This window comes from Myotis davidii, unplaced genomic scaffold, assembly GCF_000327345.1.
Source record: "Myotis davidii unplaced genomic scaffold, ASM32734v1 scaffold72, whole genome shotgun sequence".
In the NCBI taxonomy this organism is placed as follows: domain Eukaryota; kingdom Metazoa; phylum Chordata; class Mammalia; order Chiroptera; family Vespertilionidae; genus Myotis; species Myotis davidii.
The window spans coordinates 3,280,000-3,285,623 of NW_006284618.1; positions in this window are offsets into that span (position 1 = coordinate 3,280,000).

The following is a 5,624-nucleotide window of genomic DNA, read 5'->3' on the forward strand; positions in this document are numbered from 1 at the left end:
CTGTGGTCTAGGGGAACTCTTGTTAGGTTTCTTTCACATTCAAACTGTAAGATTTCTGGGCCTTTCTGACGTCGTAAGCGGCCACTGCTCTCCATACCGGTGACTTGCCACACTTGTCCACCCGGCTACCCCTGGGGGCTCGTGTGGTGGGGTTTCACGTTATCCTCATCGACGGGAGCCGTTTGTGTCCAATCAGCGGAGAGTGTCAGCTCGTGGTCTCCCGCCTTCCCCTGGTGACCCCAACTCTCGGTTCTGGCTGCTGCTTCGCTGCTCTGGATCCTCGTTTCTAGCGCCCTACCAGCTAGTCTCACCCACAATCTCTCAGACTCAGGGGTTCAAAGATCCCCCATCTTTTTCCTGTGAGACTCACTCCACTTCCCGGATCCCCTGATGGACAGACTGTGGCTTCTGGGCTCCCCGATTCCGGAGTCACAGACCTGGCTGCCCCTTCCTCCCCCCGCCTCCCCCCAAGTCTAACACCTGCCGGCCCTCCTGCCCCTCGGCTTCAGGTCTGAGTCAGGGAAGGCTGGGCGCCGGCCACGCCCCCTCTGGGACCTGGATGCTGTAACAGGCGAAAGCATCATCCATTTCCTCCCAATTCTCCCAGGTGGTTTTGTTTCCAACATATTGAGGTCATATCGCATCCCAGTTTGAAATGCACTAAAGCATTTGGGATTCTCACGTGTCAGTGCTCACACAGAGCTCTCCTGCCACCCACAGGTGCCCGGCTGAGCCATGGGTCTCCCTCGTCCCCCTCGACCCCTCGGGGACAATGGCCATGGGTCTCCCTCGTCCCCCTCAACCCCTCGGGGACAATGGGCATGGGCACCCGACCTGTGCTCTCACACGGATGCACTGCGGGCTCTAAGATTAGGACCGTGGAGTCCCATTAGGAGCCTTTGACACCATTAGCATTAATATTCAAAATGTATTCCCATCCATTGTGCAAAGTAATCTGAATTGCCCTGTGAACACAGGGCCGAGTCTTTGGAAGCCGGCCATGCGGAGCTGAGGTCCCCAGGGCACAAGCCCGGGCAGCCTTGCTATTTGCAAAATACTGGCTCATGTCCACCTCCTTCCTGGGAGCCACAATTAACCGCGCCGTGACCCAGTCCGCGTCTCTGGCGCTGCAGCCTGGTGTGCGAAGACAGCACTCAGGCCGGAGCCTTTTCAAGTCCGTTATCCTCCTGAAGGGTGTGGGTGGGGTTCTCGCAGAGGCCTTTTCTGGAAAGTTTACGTGGTTTCATGGGGTTTCTAGCTGGTGGGTCACCAGAGTGACCCAGGCTTGTCCACAGTCCTGGTCCCAAGAATGGCTGGTGAGGGAGCCAGGCCTGAAATTCTTGACTCGAGAGCCCAGCTGGGCACAGATGGATTCAGCTGCCTGGGGACTGTCCCGTCTCCCTAGCTTGTCATTTAGAGGGGACTCCGCGTCCCCTGTGGTGCATACTCGTTCCTCAGTGAATTTCTATTTCTGTTTAGGAATGTTGGGTGGAACCAAGTTCATGGTGGATTGATTCCCTCTGATGCCACTGAGATGAATGACAGCAGATGCAGAAACCTTTTAGGGAGGGGGGGATGTAGACATGGCTGAGCCGAGCCCTCGGGGAAAGAAGGACAGCAGTCCAGGCAGGAGGATGGAAGCTGCTAGCTGTGGAGGTGGGAGGGAGCATGCGCAGTGCGAAAGCAGGAGGGAAAAGGACCAAAAAGATGTTTAACGTGTGATTTCAAATGACCAAAAAGATGTTTGGTGTGATTTCAAAGGACCAAAAAGATGTTTAACGTCATTAACCATGAGTAACATGCAAAGCAGATCCAGGATGAAATAAATTCCCAGGCCTATCAGGATGGATGACATAGAAACTACGGACAGTAGCAAGTGCTGACGAGCGCACGGAACAGCCGGCATTCGCCTGCACTGTGGGCGTGAGTGCAGAATGGCATGTCCGTTCCGAGAATTGTTTGGCAGTTTCCAAATAATTGGCAAGATGCCGAGAATTGGTAGGCAGGCGTGGCTTTATGATCAGCAGTATCAGGGGTATTTATGCTGGAGAGATGAAAACTACGTTCATACAAAAACCCGTTCACACATGTTCCTAGCAATGGTATTTTTTTTTAAATTCTCACATGGGGACATACTTCGAGAGAGGAAGGGAGAGAAAGAGAGACATTGATTTGTTGCCTTCCATATGTGCCCCGACCAGGGGGTGGAACCTGCCACGGTTCGGTGCACAGGACGATGCTCACACCAGCTGAGCCATCCCAGCGGGGCAGCAGTTGTATTTCTGTTACTTCACATCAGAAGCAATCACATGTTCTTCAGGAAGTGAGTGGCCAACCTGCGGTGGGTCTGCAGGATGGATGCTGCTCGGCCATGAAAAGGAGCACGCTGTGGCTCCACACAACATGCTACCCAAGGGTAGACCTCAGGGGTGTCATGCTGAGTGACGACAGCCAGTGTCAAGTGGCTACATGTGTGTAATTTCACTGCTATCATTTTCTAGCTGCGGAGGAGCTACAGCCGTGGAGAACAGACGACAGCCAGGGATTGGTGTGAGGGTGTGTCCATGTGGCGCTGGGCCAGGTCACCATCTTGGTTGTGCGACGGGAACGTGAATCTGCATCTACAGTAAGTTTTCATAGTATGATACACCAAACATTCAAAAACAGAGCGGGCCCTTATGAGAACGGACGAGACCCCCCAAAAGACTGTATTTGAGTCTATTATATGGCACCAATGCCCGTTTCCTGCTTTTGACAGTGCACCATGATGACGTAAGGCGCCACACTGGGGGCAATGGGGAGGGGTATTTGGGGACTCACTGTACGGCTGCATTTTGAGGGGGAGCAGTTTAGAGAACTGTGGCATGCCTAGGAGGACACAGCGCCTGCACACCAGCATCGTCTGTCACACACAGTGCCCGAGGGCCACCCCGGGGACAAGCACAGAGCTAGAGGGCAGGCCATCACCTGTGTGCCACCCTGGGCTCCCAGCATCGTCTGTCACACACAGTGCCTGAGGCCACCCCAGGGACAAGCACAGAGCTAGAGGGCAGGCCATCGCCTGTGTGACACTGCCGTGTCGCTGGTGCATGCACCAGGTCTGTGGTAAGTGGCACACACCTGTGAGTGTGGGACTGAGCATACCTGCGGACCAGAAAGGGTGTGTGGAGAGAGACTGGGGACCCTCCAGCCTGCCTGGTGTCCTGGGAGCTTTATTTTAAAGAGGGGCTGCTGAGACTGATGGGGAAATCGGCGCCATGAGTCTACGTCCTGACAGAAGCCCAATTCCCCAGCAAGAGCAAGGTCAAGGCTGTTGCCTTAAGCAAGCCAGACAGATAAACGCTCAATACCCACCAAGCACGCAGGAGGAAGGAGCCGCTTGGGCAGATGCCAAAATGCTTCTGTTGATCTTAGGGATGAAACAGAGGTCAGGCAAGGGAGCTTCACTGCAGATTTAAGCGATGAGGTCAAGGGCAGTCCTCCCCTTTCCCCCCTCCTCCTGCACCGGCTGCAAAGCGGCTGCGGTCCCCAAGGATGGGAGCTGACTCCTGAGCAGGAGGGGCTGCGGGTCGATCCCAGCCGCACCATCGGCTTCCCGTGCGGGAAAGGGAAGCCAGAGAAACACAGCTCGGCTCCAGGTCATTTTATCACATTTCCGAGTGTCAGAAATCGAGCAGAAGCCCAGGCATCAAAGACGGGCTTTTAAAGGGTTTAGAAGAACTTTTGGGAGCGTATCCTTGACTCTGGGGTCAGGCAAGGTTTTTTTTTTTTTTTTAAATATATTTTATTGATTTTTTACAGAGAGGAAGGGAGAGAGATAGAGAGTCAGAAACATCGACGCAACCCAGGTACATGCCCTTGACCGGATTCGAACCTGGGACCCCTCAGTCCGCAGGCCGACGCTCTATCCACTGAGCCAAACCGGTTTCGGCCAGGCAAGGTTTCTTGAATACGACATCCAGAGCAAAGGTCATGGAAGAAAGGGCGGCTCATGTTACATTTCCGACAACAGACGACTCCGTAAGCAGAATGGACACACAGACCTGGGCAGGGAAGGAGTTTAAAATGCTTGCCGTCAGCACTGAGACCCATAAGGGTCACAAAGCAATTCACACAAAAAGCAAAACCTGGTAGACAAGCAGGTGACTACGGACGAGGAGCTCTGAGCCACGACAAAGACCCTGCGTGTGGGGCCTCACGGGTGATGGGAAGATGCACGTTGAGACAGGAAGCCACCCAGCCGGTCGGGGGGACGGTCTGATGGGGAGACGTGCCGGGAGCCAGCAGGCGGACGGAGGACAGGAAACGGAGTGACCATGTGATAGAGCAGCTTAGCCCAAATTCAAGAAGCTGGAGATGCCCTCAAAGGTGCTTTTCTGAGCAAATACCCTTTAGAAAGGAACTCCCACCCAGGCACACGGGGACTCGGACTGGGATGTGTGTTGAGATGTAAACTGTGAATGACGGGGCTTCTGTGAACAAGAAAATGCAGGGGTGAACCACGGTAGGCCTGGCCGGAGCTCCCCCCGCCCCCACGGGCCCTGAGGGTGGGTCCCTGTGGGAGGACCAGTGAGGAGCACAGTGGTCTCTCCATCCGGTTCTGAAGGGGGATGCTCTGGGCAGGGTCTCCCCTCGAGGTGCGGGCTGCCCAGTGCTGACCGGTCAGGACCACGGACAGCGCTATCTGTCATCATGGGGCGTTTCCTGCTTCACATCAGACCAGGGCACTTTGGAGAGAGAAGGGGGCTGGGACCCAGACAGGAGGCATCATCCCAGGGGCACCGTGGGCATGAAGGCACTCTCCCTGCAGGACGGGATGTAGGGCGGCCGATTACAAAGCCACAGCCCTGGCCCTGCCCTGTGGTTGGGGGTTGGGGGCGTTGTGACAAATGTGCGGTTCCTGCAATCAGGATCTTACAGGCTCACTGGACACGAGGCAGGTCGCAGCGAGAGGTCACAGTACCCGGATATAAAGCGTAAAGGCAGGTCCCCGGGCCGTCCTCAGAGCCAGCCTGCGTCCAACCACCCATGGGCCTGGGCCAGGGCCACGGACTATGGCGATGGTGCCCAGGTCCACACAGCCGCCTCCAGCACAGGCCTGTCCACTTCCCAGAGGTCAGCCTGCGTGGAACGTCGCACGGGCCTGTGGACAGTCCTCAGACTGGCCTTTATGCTGTGGTCCCTGAAACCCGTGTCCCACCCAGAGCGGGTGAGGCTGCAGGGCGGGCTGCGGGGCGGGCCGCGACAGCCTGGGAGCCCTGCCAGGACTGCTGCTCTGAAACGCTACCATCAAATCACTTCTTCACAGTTTATTGCCCTCACAATTTGAAAGGAGAAATCTATTGATAGCTCCAATTTACTCGCTTACCTACGCAGACTCCCGTTCTGAGCACTGACTCTCAGATGTGTCTCTGGGAGGAAAATGTTCAAATGGTGACGGATTTTCTGTGCAGACCATCGAGGCCGGCAGCAGGCCAAGCACGGCCTCGCCCAGGGCCTCGGTGGAGCAGTGCGGGGCAGCTTGCCAGCCTCCCCTGGCCCCCGGTGCAGAGCGCCCCGTCCCAGGGAGGGTTCTGTGCTGCGCTGGAGAAATCCCCTGCGTCCCGTGGGGGGGGGGGGGGGGC